The 15,476-nt window shown below is 47.7% G+C and overlaps 1 pseudogene; it reads left to right on the top strand.

Annotated features, from left to right (window-relative positions):
* Positions 1-509: 509 nt before the first annotated feature.
* LOC127783682 (uncharacterized) lies at positions 510-2,715 on the top strand (annotated as a pseudogene).
* The last annotated feature ends 12,761 nt before the right edge of the window (positions 2,716-15,476 follow it).

Raw genomic sequence — 15,476 nt, 5'->3', positions numbered from 1 at the left:
ACATTGCAACATTTTTATCAGATTTATCGAAGTCTTTTCCACTTAATTTGCAGACTAAAAAAATAATCCAATAAAAACAATATTATCTGATTTATCATTATTGGAAACTTTCACAAATATATGATGTGTTTATCTGGTTCTTGTGAATTGCATGAGACAATGAGTTATAGCATCTTCAAAGGACTGTAAAAATGTGGCACAATCACTGCCAACCATCTTTCTAGATGCCGGACAAGTGCAGAATATATGCAGCGTCATTCCATCCCTCAAATTTTGATACAGTTATACTACTCCTTCAACAGACTTGATGCAATCTTCTATACCATGATTCTACTGCTTCAGTACGTATCTTCAGCAGATGTACACAGAACTCTTGCTTCCCACTTGGGCCGATGAATTATATGTATACACTGCGAGAAGTTGTCATTTGGTTTGTGCTTCTATTTTCCTTTGTTCTCACCCATACAGAGGATGTTCAACTCGAACGTATAGCATTAGACTGTCCCGTTATGGCAAGGTCAAACATCTCCGAGGACATGGCATCATGGATCCCTGGTTCTCTGTGCCTCCCCTTCCTAGCTAGCTAGCTAGCTGATGACCTGATGTTCTGATATTGTTGACGGGAGATACCCGTAGACCGGATATAGAGGGTATTGGGGTACGCTGGTACGAGGATCTACATAGTACGACATCAAGCAAACAGAAAACAGGGATTATACTGGTTCAGGCCCCTTGATAGGTAATAGCCCTAATCCGGGGTATTTTTCTCGTATTTTAGATTACATTCTTTATTTGCATGTTCCTCCTGACTTATCGAGTTCTACTCCTCGATCTTACAGGTTTAAACAGCAAAACCGTGGAGCGCTGCGTTGGTCAGGTGATGATCAGCAGCCCTACGACGGCGAGCAACGTCCCCGTCCCTCTTTGCGAGAAGGGGAAGGCTGATCGCGAGACTGCGATCAACGTGAGTGTATTTGAGAACTCCTTTACTTCTTCTTTTCTGGATCGCACTATGACTTCATGTATGCAGGCTCTTCCTCTGACTGACGTCATTGGGCCGCTCGCAGACCACCAGGCGGCAGCATCGTTGAAAGAGGGCGTCGTCCAGGAGGCGTCTAACGTTGCTGCTGCTGCTGCTACGACCAGTGGTGGCAACATTCCGAAGAGGGGGAGGAAGTTCTCCTCCGTGCTCGGGAATCATTGAAAGGCGCCTACCCCATCAGTAAGCCCCTTTGGTCCTTCATTGCATAATCGGAAGATCTTGTCTTCACACCATACTTGTTTTACTTAGGCCTCGGATGCATCTCCCCCGCCTCAGCAACGACAAAGGCTGGTGACGCTTGGCGAGAAGTAAGTAGATGAGCTTGAGGTTTTTTCCTTCAGAAAGATTTGGTAGCCTGAATTCATGGAAATCACGGAAATCCTTCACAGGGCGGCGCGGGCGAAGGCTGCGCAAGACAGGTCTAGAGGCACCTCCAGTGCGTCCCCTGTAATGGCTTCAACGGATGCCGTGGTCGCGCCCAGGAGCTGTGAGGCCACGCCCAGCGGCCCTGCCGGTGGCCTTGTGCCTGCTCAGGGCCCGCCCGCTGATGTCCTCACCTGGGGGGAGCTCCAAGCTGAAATGGAGCGCATCCTCCAGGCTGGTGCTCGCGGCGTGGGCCGCGAGATCGAGGAGGCCAGGGCAGCGGCGGCGTCGTCGGTGAATGAGCACGCCAACAAGCTGGTGCGTGACCTGGTGGAGGTCCAGGAGGACCTCCAGAAGATGAGAGAGCTGGTGGCCAGCAACGAGAGGCAGTGGCAGGGGCTCGAGCACCGCTTTTCGGAGCTCGAGAACAACTTGTCGGAGATCCACGGCTCACTGCGGGTCACCTACACCGGTCTGCCGCAGCTCGCCGGGAGTGCGGCGTCACTACCACCATCCCAGCGAACCCTGATGAGTTCTCGTTGATGTCCTCACTCGCGGAACTAGCCACGGCGATGGAGGAGATTCCTTCCAAGCATGCGGCCAGGATTGGGGAGGAGACGTCCAACGGGATTTACACCGGGGCGTGCCACGTCCTCGCGTGCGTAAGGTTGGCGCACCCTAAACTTGACCTCCAGAGGATCTTGGATCAGGGGGCTGCTGATGACGCGTGTAAGGGCATGATGGAGGAAGTTGGTGACTTGGGGGAGTCTGTTCTCCCCCTTTTTGAAGAGTAGGATTTTATTTCCCTTGTGCTCCTTAATCAACTATGCTTGTAAAACTTTCGTAGGTTCAAACTGCCTTTGTGTGTGCAGTCATCTCCTTCGTTTTCTTTAGCATATTGATCCCAAGTACTTTGTTGTCATTGTAGAGACGTCGCTATCGAGGATGTCCAGCAATGCTGGCAGCCTGAGTCGCCGGTAGTCGTTCCGGCACTTGCGCTTGAGCCATATGTGCCGCGGGATGATGTAGATCAAAGCTTGTCCGTGGAGGCGGGCATGGCGACGACTTCCTTAGGTTGGCACTTTGGTCCTCATCTCCTTTGCTCTTTTTCGTTCGGACCGACTTAATTTGCCGTGTCCTTGGTGGAGGGGAATGACTTGACTTAGTCCTTTTGATATTGAGCAGACTTCGAGAGTGAGCTGGCCGACCGAGATCGTCGAATCCAATATTGGAGGACGAAATTCGAGGTGGCCGAACTCGAGAGGACTATGGTGGAGGTGAAGAAGGACCGAGCCATGGAAGCACTCTGAGGTCACGAGGTGTGGTTCAACTCGTACCTCAGGAGCTGTTGTACGGCCATGGCCGGAGTCTGCAGGGTGCTCCGAGTTCCTCGCGGGGATCCCGAGGAGTCGGCGGCCAGATACATCTCGTGGTTAAATGGGGCCTGTGCTCAGCTTGAAGGCATTGACAAGCGTATTGACGAGGCCCTGAAGCAGGAGTGTCGTCGATCGAGCCGATATGCTGGAGGGCACGTGCTAGCCTGTATCCGAGATCACCACCCGCAGCTGCACCTTGATTTCCTCCACGAAGGGTTTACTCATTCTCGGAGGACTCCCGCAGAGATAGATAACCTGGCGAAGTCGGTGGCGCCCCTTGCAGAGAAAGTCTTCCAGTCCATGGACTGGCGTTGGCCTTCCTGGTAATCTTTATATCCTATGACAAATATCTCAAGGAGACATGTAATATATTTTGGAATATTTTACGAGTTGTAAGAATTACTTGTGAAATAGAAAAGAGATCTATCTAACTAAGTTTTCTTACTCTGGATGTGCTGTGTACGAGTGTTTTCTCACTTCGCGACTTCGATCAGTCACTTGAGTCATACACTCTCCCTAGCCCCCAGCCTTGTCATCAGAGAATTTTTCTTGGAAGATAAGGCTCTAGGACCTTTGACCTGCCTCGGTTGAACAAGCACTAATCCTAGCCCCTAGCCGTGAAGTTGGAAAACCCAATTTCCGATTACACGGCTTGGTTAATACGCACGGCGAAAACTCTTACACAACCAGATCTTACATGGTCTTTTGTCTCTTCAGGATCCGACAAGGCCTTATCGGCTCTGGGCGTCCCCAGCCGAAGTTCCCTTAGGTTCCTCGGAGGCCTTGACAAGACGGCGTAAAGGAACATGAGGATAGGTTTCAACGCTAGTTGTCATCGTGGTAAGGGATCGTCGGGAAGGAACACTTTGATTGTAATCTTTACCTGAAAATAAACTTTATTAAAGCTGTAAGATGTCTTACAAGTATGGATACTATTGATTTATACATAGAATTTACGTAATTGATCAATGTTCCAAGAATTTGCTAACTCTCGACCATCGCTGTTTGTTATCTTGAACGCACCTGGCCGCAAGACTTGCGTGATCGTGTACGGTCCTTCCCATTTGGGTGAGAGCTTGTTACGCCCTGCTTGGCTTTGAACCCGTCGGAGGACGTAGTCACCGATCAAAAGTGTGCGTGCTCTGATGCGCTTCTCGTGGTATCGACGAAGGGCCTGTTGGTAGCTGGCTGCTCTGACGGCAACTCTTTCTCGATGTTCCTCGAGTAGATTCATGTCGTCGTTTCGCTGCTCCTCCTGATCCTCATCGGAGTACTTCTGTACTCGTGTACTCTGATGTCGAAGCTCAGTGGGGAGCATGGCCTCTGTGCCGTATACGAGGAAGAAGGGTGTCTCCTTGTTGGACGTTGTCAGTGTGGTACGCACGGCCCATAGTACCGAGGGGAGTTCTTTGACCCACTTCTTGTCATGTGACATGAGCCTTTCGTAGACACGGGTCTTGATTCCTTGTAGTACTATGCCGTTTGCCTTCTCGACCTGTCCATTGCTTTGAGGGTGAGAAACCGAGGCAAAGCAGATCTTGACTCCTAGCCTGATGCAGTAATCCTAGAAGTCAGCACTGATGAACTAGGAGCCGTTGTCCATTATGATGCGGTGGGGTAATCCATATCTACAGAACATCCCTTTGATGAATTTGATGGTGTTGTCGGCCTTGATTTCCACCATGGGTGTTGCTTCGATCCACTTGGTAAACTTGTCGATCGCCACGAATAAGAACTTGTAGCCGCCTTGTCCTCGTGGGAATGATCCGAGTATGTCGAGCCCCCAGCATGAGAACGGCCAAGTGAGAGGGATAGTCTGGAGCGCTTGCGCTGGTAGCTTTGTGTGTTTACTACGAAATTGACAAGCTTCACACCGTTGTACTATGTCGCAGGCGTCTTTGAGGGCAGTCGGCTAGAAAAACCCTTGTCGAAAAGTTTTTCCGACCAATGTGCGACCGGCGGCATGTGACCCACAGATGCCTTCATGTATGTCGAGGAGGAGATGTTTGCCGTCGTCGGACGAGACGCATTTGAGAAGTACCCCGTTTGGCGCCTTCTTGTATAGATCGTTGCCGATAATGCAGTAGATTTTGGCTTGACGGGTTATTTTCTCGGCTTCTGCATCGTCCTCGGGCAACTCGTCGCTACTTATGAATTTAATGAGTGGGACCCGCCAGGCATCTGTGGTTTCGTTGTCGGCATCGGCGCGCTCTGCCTCTATAGCCCACGAGCTGATGTCGGGGGCGAGTGTGCTATCTTCGTCGTTTGCCTCTTTCACCGATGGTTTTATCGGGACGTCCAGAAAGGTGCTGGGTTCGAGTGGCTCCCGTCTGGACGCACGCTGTGATAGATCGTCCGGTTCGATGTTGTCCTTGCGGTATACGTGTCGGACCTCGATTCCATCAAATCTTTTTTCTAGCTTCCTGACTTCTGCGAGGTACTTAGATAACTTGGGGCTAGAGCACATGTAGTCTTTGTTCACCTGGTTTGCGACTAGTTCGGAATCCCCTTTTACGATCAGTCGCTTGACTCCTAGTGCGGCTGCTGCTCTGCTCTTATCCTAGTGAGTAGTCCTTTGTATTCGGCTGTATTGTTGGTCGGCCTGAAGTTGAGGTGAATTGCATGCTTGAACTGATCTCCCGAAGGTGATGTCAAGATGAACCCTGCTCCTGCTCCTTGGCTGTTGAGTGCGCCGTCGAACGCCATTGTCCATGTTTCGTTGTCGGCAAGAACCTGGGACTTGATGGCTGTTCGTGGCACAAAGTGGACATCAAACTGGCTTAGCTCGACTACCCATTTCGCAATGCAGCCGACAACGTCTTTGTTTCTCACGACTTCACTAAGAGGGAAGGAGGAAATAACTGTGACCCTGTGAGCTTGGAAGTAGTGGCGTAGCTTTCTTGACGTCATGATTATTGCATAGAGCAATTTTTGGATCTGTGGGTATCTTGTCTTCGCGTCATGGAGAGCTTCACTGACGTAGTAGACTGGTCTTTGCACCTTCTCTCTCTCGACAACAATGATAGTACTCACGGAATATGGCATGGCGGCGATATAGAGGAATAATTCTTCATTAGGTTGGGGAGCAACAAGTACGGGGGGGGGGGGGGGGGGGTTGACAGGTACCGCTTGAGTGCGATGAACGCCTCTTCGGCTTCTTGTATCCATACAAATTTATCTTGTTTCTTCAGCAGAGCAAAGAAGGGTTGTCCTAGCGACGAACCTTCTCAGTGCCGCCATACATCCAGTTAGCTTCTAGACTTCCTTGAGTCTTGTGGGCGACTTTATGTTCTCGATTGCCTTGATCTTCTCGGTATTTGCTTCGATCCCTCTGCCAGAGACGAGAAACCGAGTAGGTTGCCCGATGGTACTCCGAACGTGCACTTCTCTGGATTGAGCATGAGGCGATATCGTTAGAGATTGTCGAACATTTCCTGTAGATCATCAATCAATGAGTCGCTTGTCTTGGTCTTGACAACAATGTCATCGACGTAGGCCTCGACATTGTTCTCAAGCTGATCATTAAGTGCTCCTTGGACCGTGCGTTGGAAAGTGTTTCTATCGACCCCCGATTTTATAAATCGGAAATCTTCTGTGTTTATCAGTACCAATCCCTGGATCAGTAGTTGGTACACACATACATAGCCGAATGACAACATATCACGAATGAATTAATACTAAAAGAGTTAAATGCTTACATTAGGGCCAGGTAGGCCAACAACTATCAGAGAACAACAGCAGAAGATAAAATGATACAAGGGCCCGGTTGACATGCCACAAGCAGTCAACTGGGGAACGAGACCTAGAATGCAACCGCACTCCGATCATCTTATTAGGTACGCAAGCATACTAGCAAGGGCTCCTCTTCAACACTCTGCTAAAAGATATATATAGAGCAACAATGAGTACGAAAGTACTCAGCAAGCCACCACACAAAATGCAGTAATCCACAGCTCAGAGTCACTGACGGGTGGGGTCAGGGGTCTTATTATCTTTTCTACTGAATTATTTTTGTTAGAGAAAAATGGGGAGTGGGCCCAGTTTGTCAGTGGCACGGCTGAAGGTCGTCTTCAACCTTCGTCCTCTTCTTCCTCCGGACCGAGTGGGAGCAGCAGGGGAACACAGTGCGCACGGAAGGCCGGCCGAGGGCAACCCGACGGCGGCGAGGGGAGGGTGCGGCAAGGCTCTGGCGACACATGGTGGCCATGGTTGGGCATAGTTAGCTAGGTGCTAGGTGATAGGGGGGTTTCCGATCGAATTGGTGAGGGCGTGAGCATTTACGACATGTGAGGGTTTCATTTTACTCACAAGATGCCTAAGAGGAGCTCCGGGAGGGCTTGTCCATGGCGAGCTTGTCAGCGGCGGAACAGCGGCCGGACAGGCACGGCTTTGGTTGCTAATTGGCGAAACTAAAGCGGGCTCTAGTTTCTACGGAACTAGGAGAGGCCAGAGGAGCGAGGACTTACCGAGGGGTGGAGGAACGATGAAGTTCGATGTCGTGATGGTGGAGTAGAGAAGACGATGCCGGCACGCATGCTAGGTGTTCGACGAAATGTGTATCCGAGGAAGAGGCAGAGAGGGATGGGATTTTTATGGGGGCTTAGCTTGGCGATATGCCAGGTTGGCGTGGAGGATATGATCGGCAGCTGGTACATTCGATGGCTGCCTATACGGCCTAGATTAGGGAGGTTGACGCGGCTAAGTCTTCCCACCTTCTCCATTAAGGTTCTAAGTCCTAATCATTGCTTCTATAGCCTATGGACTGGGTGTTCCAGTGCTAGCTAGGGAAGAGGGATCCGTTTTACCCACCGGACACAAAGAGGAGCGCCGAGACATCATTGGCTGTGGATAAGGCGGCGGACGTGGCCATGGACGTGCGCACATGGGAGATGTGGCGGAGCGGCGGCTTGCTGGGGGCGGTTTTCCCGTCCTAAGGTAGTTGGCTAGGGCTAGGGGTGACGCGGATTGGCGTTCTGGCCGTTATCCGTCGGTGGCGAGGTGACGGGTGATGGCGATGGCGATGGCGACGGCGCGAAAAGACGCGAGGCGCCGTGTTTCCTGGAGGGAATCCTGACGTGCTGGCGGGGAGGTGGATAGGTTTGGCGCGGTTCTGGCGCGGCATGGTGGGGATGGCGCACCGGCATGGACACGATGCGGTGCACGGCACAGGGAGCGATGTGATGGGGTCGTGATTGTGGTGCACACGGAGGGATGACGCGAGCGTGGGCGCTGCGTGGGTCCAGCGCGATGCGGGGCACAGAAGAGAGGCGCCGCACACGAAGAAAATGGAACACGGCGCATGTTGCGGAGGAGCGGTTGCGGCACACGGGCAGGACGCGATGCGGCGCACGGGTAGGAAGTGGGCGCGGTCATGGGACCGGATCGAATAGATGATGGCCCTTGAACTGTGACCGACAGAAAAAAAAAAGGAAAGAAAAAGGAAGAAAAGGAAAAGAGAAAGAGGGAGGACTAATCTGCAAAATAGTTAGAATTGGATTTTGATTTGAGATGTGATCCATACATTTTGGTTTGGGGAATTCAAATGTTTGATTTGAATGTTTATGTGGTTATTCATTAGTTCCCAAATGAATTTTCTTTCCATTAAATTATCCAAAAATTATCCAATATAACTTCTAGGCTTTGATATTTCTTAAAAACTAATTAAATATTCTAATGTGACCATAATAATACAATAGAATATTGGTCGAGTTTATTTGTATAACAATGTATTTTACAGGGACATGATTAATCTATTATTCCATAAAAGTAAATTGAGACTTGGTACAATATTGATCTAAATGTTTAACTAAACACTCACATAAACGTATTTTATATATAAAGCTCAATTCGTTTACATGACCAATTATTTTATGTGAGTGGATTGTATTCCATGAGAGACTCGATAAAAGTTATAAATATTAATTTAATTATTCTAGTGGAACACTCCTATATATATAGAGTCATTGTAGTGGCGACTATTTTGTGGTTACTTGGATGTCATGACAGTATTCAATCCTTAACTTATATTATAGAAATTAATAATTGACTTGTACTTTATTTGGCTTTGCTATCTTGTGTATAAATATTTATATGGTTAATAATAAATAATATATTATTGTGATTATTACTTAGATGTATATATTTAGTTTGATTTTCCATTGTGACAATTTTATAGTTTGGCGAGCAAATACAATCATAACAGCCAGCATGATGCAAAAGTTTTTAAAAAAATTCAAAATTTTAGTGATTTTTATTGTTAGGAATTTTCAGGATGATACAGTTTCCTGCGGTTATCAGTCCAAATGGCATCTTAACGTAACAGAATGCACCGAACAGCGTGATAAATGCTGTTTTCTCCTCGTCCTCTTTCGCCATGCTGATTTGGTGGTAGCCGGAGTAGGTGTCAAGAAAGCTTAACAACTCACAACCAGCTGTTGAGTCTACCAATTGGTCTATTCGAGGAAGAGGGAAGTGATCCTTGGGACACGCCTTGTCGAGGTCGGTGAAATTGACACACATCCTCCACTTCCCATTGGCCTTCCGCACCATGACTGGATTGGCTAGCCATTCTGGGTGGAGTACCTCTCTGATGAAGCCAGCTTTAAGAAGCTTGTCGAGCTCGTCTCGTATGGCCTGTTTTCGATCTGGTGCAAATCTCCACAGTTTTTGTTTTACTGGCTTGGCATCGGGTCGCACCATGAGTTTGTGCTCAATCACCTCCCTGGGGACCCCCGGCATGTCGGACGGCTTCCAAGCGAGCACGTCTGCATTGTCACGGAGGAAGGTGATGTGCGCGAGTTCGTATTTCTCGCCCAGTGATGCCCCGATCTTGACGGTCTTGTCGGGGTTGGCACTCGAGAGTGGAACGATCTTGATTGCGCTGTCTGGTTTCGGCGTCTTGTTTGTTGTGCTCACTTTCTTGGGTGGCTCAGCTGTGGCGGGTGGGTTGGGCGTGTGCTCGACCATGTCGAGGCTCCGCTTGTCGAATTGTACCGCCTGCTTTGCGTTCCCCTGAATAGTGATTGTTCCCTTTGGCCCAGGCATCTTGAGCATTTGATACGCGTAGTGAGATGCGGCCAAGGTGCTGGCGAAGAGTAGGTTGATGGAGCTGCCGCCATCGATGAGGACTCGTGCGACCTTGATGTTCTGAATAGTGGGCTCGACCACGATCGGATATCGTCCTGGGGTGACAGCAGCCTTGGGGTGGTCTTCTTCTGAGAATTCGATCTTCTGCTCAGACCACTTCATTTTAGACGCAGCCCCCTGCCATGTCGAACAAACTTCACGCTCCACCTTCTTGTACTCTCGCTTCGAAGCGTACGCCATAGAACCTCCGAAGATGTGCGAGACGTGGAGGTCGGAATCTAGGTATGCTGAGTCCGAGTCCTGAGTAGCTGCTTCCGCAGCTTTCTCGACTACACGTACTCGTTTGCCCTTCTCCAATGCCAGTTGCTTTGCAAGCGACTTTTTGAAGATGAGGCAATCCTCCAGAGAGTGTCTGTCCGACTTGTGTATAGGGCACCATATTTTCTTCGTGTCGCCGCCTTGTGGATCTGGGTGCTTGGGAGGGTCTGCATACTCTGCCGCGAGGACTTCCGCTTGAGCTTTCCTTTTCCCACTCTTGCGACTTATGTTCTTGCTTGATTCAGGTGCGTGCTTGGCTGGTTTCTTCTCTCCCTCGGTCTTCGGTTTGTCGTTCTTGCGTCTCAGAGCGTCGTCCGCATGAGCGCATCGATAGACAATCTCGAATAGTTTTCGAGCAGTCGTGATCCGCCTTGTTGCCAACTCCTGGGTAGTATAGCGATCTCTGGCACTAGTCTTGAAAGCGCGGATTACAGAAGCATCAGTGATTTCGAGGATCGTATTTCTGCACTCATTAAAGCGCCGAATGTAGTCCCTCAATGATTCGCCCTGATTCTGTGTCAACGCGTGTAGGTCGTCTTCAATCGCGTGGCGCTTGTAAGTTCCTTGGAAGTTAGCGACAAACTGCTGCCACAGATCTGCCCATGAAGAAATTGAGTATGGCGGGAGATGAACTAGCCATGAACGCGCAGAACCTTTCAACGCCGCTGGCAAATAATTCGCCAACGCGTTGTCGTCTGCTCCGGCAGCGTAGAGTACCGTGGAGTAGACCTGAAGGAATTCTTCTCGGTCGGTGCTCGCATCATACTTCTCTATTGCTCCCGGTCAAAATATCTCAGGCCATCGGACATCACGTAGAGAACGGCTGAAAGCTCTACACCTGCCGCCGAGGGTGGTGGGTTGTCGGCGATCGTATGTCCTTCGTGGATGTCTCTCTGACGATGAGGATGATGACGACGATGATGAGTCACTTGGTTCCGGTGTGCGATTCTAAGCATGACGTCTGGGTTCTCGAGAATCCTGATGATGCTCCCTGTTGTTGTTCCGGCGTCGATCTCCGTCATCGTCATCGTTATGGCGGTGTCCTCGACCAGTATCGCCTGGCATCCGCTGTTCACGATCATCGCATTCGTGGCGGCTGTGGCGGTTATCACGGTCTTGGTTCTCGCTTGGGTGTCCTCCTCGCTCGTTGTTTCCTCGACGTCGTGAGGAGATGCGATGTCGGGAACGATTTTCATTGTCTCGCACGCGTCGTGCTTCTCAGCGGCAATTCAAATGGTCACGGAGATCGCTGGTGCCGCGAGGTGGAGGAGTGGCTCGTTGAGGTGATGTCCGCTGCCTAGGTGGTTCGCCATCGGCACCGCCAGCTGTCGGTTGTTCTGGCTGTGCTTCGGCGGCGGCCTCCTCGAAAGCGTTACTGAGATTGGCCACTGATTCCCGTAGTCGTTCCGTCCACCGTGCAAGGTCATCGTTCAGAACGGGATCATAAGGGGTTTCCCTCAGTATTGCGTTGATGGCCCCAATGTGTTGGGCCGGTGTAGCCACTTGATTCTCTGCTTCTGCTTTAGCGCACACGGATGTGCTGGTGCCATCGATGGCAAATACATGCGTGGTGTACTCGTCGATGATGAAGCCTGGTTTTCGAGCAAGTGTAGAACCGACGGCTCGTGGGGGTCAATGTTGATTACCCCAACGAATCGGTCTGAGATAACTGTCACTCCTCGTTCCTTGCCCGCATCTCGTGGAGAGATTTGTGACTGCTGGACCTTAGGAAGTGATGTCCTCATGGCGTTGAGAAGAACCTTGCAGCTTAAGAGGTCATGATTCTTTGTCTTGTGAATAGGACAATAGACATCACGAGTTGGAGAAGTACGTTGAATTCCGCTCTTTGTAGGCACGGATCTCGGCTTGTACGTCGAGAAAAACCCAGCAAATTTGCAAGGTGTGTTTCCTGGTTTTGTGGATAGGACACCAGGACCTTGTCGCCTCGGAAGTTCTCCTTGTCGGCTCGTGATTCTTGTCGGAAGGACAAGATTTTCCCGCACTAGGATCCTCCTTGGGCTCGTTTGTCGTCGACGTTCCGTTCTCCACTTCTGCGGGAGGATCCTTCGACATGGAGTCGTCCAGGGTTGTAGCCATGGTGTTCTCGCTTCCGGTCATTGATGGACCAGTCGAGACCGGCACCGTGGTGTAAACTGGGAAGACGATTTCACCGACTTGAGTCCACACCAACATTGTTGAAGTAGGAACTCCTTGGTTGATGCCGGGGTTGACATTGTTGTCGACGAAGCTTGACGACATAGTAGTAGAACCTTGAGCACTAAGTCCCCCTACCCGGCGCGCCACTGTTGACAGGGGATACCCGTAGATCGGATATAGAGGGTATTGGGGTACGCTGGTATGAGGATCTATGTAGTACGACATCAAGCAAACGGACAACAGGGATTATACTGGTTCAGGCCCCTTGATAGGTAATAGCCCTAATCCAGTTGGTGTGGGATTATATGATGAAAAACCACAAATTACAAAGGAAATAGCAGAACTCACTGATACCGACGAGACCGTAGTCAAGTTGGTTCGACTAGATCGCCCGGCGACTTGGCTCCTATAGGCTCCGACTTCGTAGATTGTGGTGGTTGTGTTGGCGATGAGATTTGATGCCTTAGGTCCTCTCGGGGGGTCCCTTTTATACCGCAGGTCAGTTGGTCTCCAAGTAGAACTCGGAGACATCAGACCCTACACGATACAGTAACGACCCAATTCTATCCGAGTAGGACTCCTTCCATCTATGGACTCCGTGATGAATTTCCTTAACGTGTACAGAGAACATCCGTATACATGCAAGTATACCATATCGGTACACGACATATATCCAAGGGTAGAGGGTATACCTTATCCGTAACCTGACAGATATGTAGCCTTGCTGTATAACGCGTGTGTAGTCTACACCAAGGTGAAGTTGTGGGCCTCTGCCATGTAAGTTGTGAGCTTTCAGTGCATGGACCACTGGGAGAGATATGATTTTTCATACCGGTTCTCAACCCCTATTAATTTTGATTGTAGCAATTGAGAGAAGAAAACCGAGACAAACAAGGAAATGGAGACTAAAGTTGTTGATTTTTAGTACCGGTTGAAGGTACTGATACTAAGATATATACCAAGTCAAAAAATATGTGGAATGTGGCAACTCACGATCTCTCATCTCAGCCCTTAAGAGCGTTACCATCGCACATACTACACACATCTAAGTTCTCTAGTAGTGGACCCTTAAGGAAGGGATCATTGTAGCAGCCCAATTCATTTAAAGCCCCTGTAGTAGTGGTGTGGTTTTGGCCCAAGTGACCGAGGTGTGATCGGATTAGTCACATACTTTTGCTAGTTCCATTAGTCGTGTGGGCATCAATCCTAGCAAACATTATCAGCCTCATCTTTTGGCTTATGCTTATACTTATAAACCAAAATTTGAATTTTTTAACCTTAAATTTTGAGTTAATTTTAGGGTTTTTCTTATCGTACTTTATTTGTCAACCTTTGCTTTTAGATCACTAAGAACACATGTATAAAAGTTTTATTTATAAATCATTTTCCGTTTGCAAATATGCCATTTCGCTTATTCCGTCAATAAGCGAAATGATGGAGTGTCAATAAGTGAAACCATAGAGTCCTATCAATATGTATATGGTAGCACACATTCCAACAAATTTCTGTGTAAAGGAGTTGTATATTGAGGTTTCCGAGGAAATGTTTCTAATTTATCAAATGCTACAAGCCTGCGAGCTTTAGATATCGGACTATGAAAATACGATGTTTTCTATGGTTCTTTGGGTGTGAAAGTGATATTAGGTTTGATGAAATATAGAAATGATGTAATGACATTGCTAATAATCATGCTAACTAAAATAATCGATATATATAGTTCATGCACAACACAATATCATCAACACAAGTACATTGTACGACCCTGTGCCACAATATTCTCAAAGCCTTCTCTGTCCGTCGCTGCCGATGCATGACCATTTTGGCCCCATCGCCTTGTATTTCCTAGGTCCGCCCAGTCCTAGATCCTACTTTTTTGTGGCATGCATCTAGAGCACATGTTTATTGATCTTAGTTTTGGAAACTGTAGTACTCAATCTTCACTATTGTACCACTCTTGCTCGACTCTTGGGATAATGATTTATATAGCTGAAAAGTTTAGTCCGGTTTTATTTTTTGTGCAAAGGAAAATCGATATCAATATCATTACTTGTTACCTTATAAAGTGCTCATTTTTTATACTACTTGTAGAGTTACTTAAATGAACCTTTCATTTAACAGTGTTTTCGATTAATATAAAGCATGACTTAGTGACTTAGTGGTGGCTGACTGCTACTTAATTATCTCTAAAAATTACAAGTGCTTTGAGATTTGTAAAACTATACTTGGAGAATGCGAGAGCATCGTCAAAGTCAATAAAGGGCCAGCCAAGATATGTGTAAACGTCGGGTGAGGATCCTCTAGCATAATATCAGTATCATTACAGTTACTGGTATGTAGATCTCACCCTCCTATTTCCCCACATGTCATTGTCTATAATTTTTTTTAGAATGTCAGTATCTATAATGGTAGTGATATTATGGTGGAGGATGTGAACCCGTAAACATCATAGAACTTAGCTATGTTTACGTATATTTGACTAGATACTGGTTAAATCCTACGCTTTTCGTATCAATTCCTCCCTCTTTCCTCTTTCAACACTTTGGCTTTTTTATCATATAATTGAATTGAATTGTCTTGGCAATTAGCATTTGTTCTCTTCTAGGACCTAAAAGCCCCAAGATATCCTACTAAACATATTCCCACCATAGGTTTAGTTCTTTCTGTTTGATTCTACAAATTTAATAACCAACTTTTGATGAAAGTGTTGGAAGAGATATGTTGAGAACAACAGAGAATGACAGCATTATAGCTCACCAACATAACGCAATTGGGAACAACATAATTTCCAGCCATGAATTCAAATTTTATCGTACAAGGTGATGACTAAGTAATAGCTCAAATTCGGAGTAATACTAGTCAAACTAAACCTGTGGGCTGGCAATATTAGTCGCTTTGAACAACGGTAAAGTCAAACTTTGAAATCTTTGACTATAAATAATTTCCAAAATATTTATCTTAAAAATATGAAAACCATATGCGTAGATTAGTCTTAAAAAGTACTTTAATAAAATCATATATTTTTTGATATTTTTATATATATTATAATAGAAAATAGTTGTCAAAGCTACTTTTTGGAGACTGTATTCTTGTCTAAAACCACAAGTATTATCAACCCAGAAGGAGTAAATATAGAA

The sequence above is a fragment of the Oryza glaberrima genome, chromosome 9, assembly GCF_000147395.1.
Source record: "Oryza glaberrima chromosome 9, OglaRS2, whole genome shotgun sequence".
Lineage (NCBI taxonomy): Eukaryota > Viridiplantae > Streptophyta > Magnoliopsida > Poales > Poaceae > Oryza > Oryza glaberrima.
Note: the sequence above shows the minus strand (reverse complement) of the source record. Positions and strands in the feature narration are given on the sequence as shown.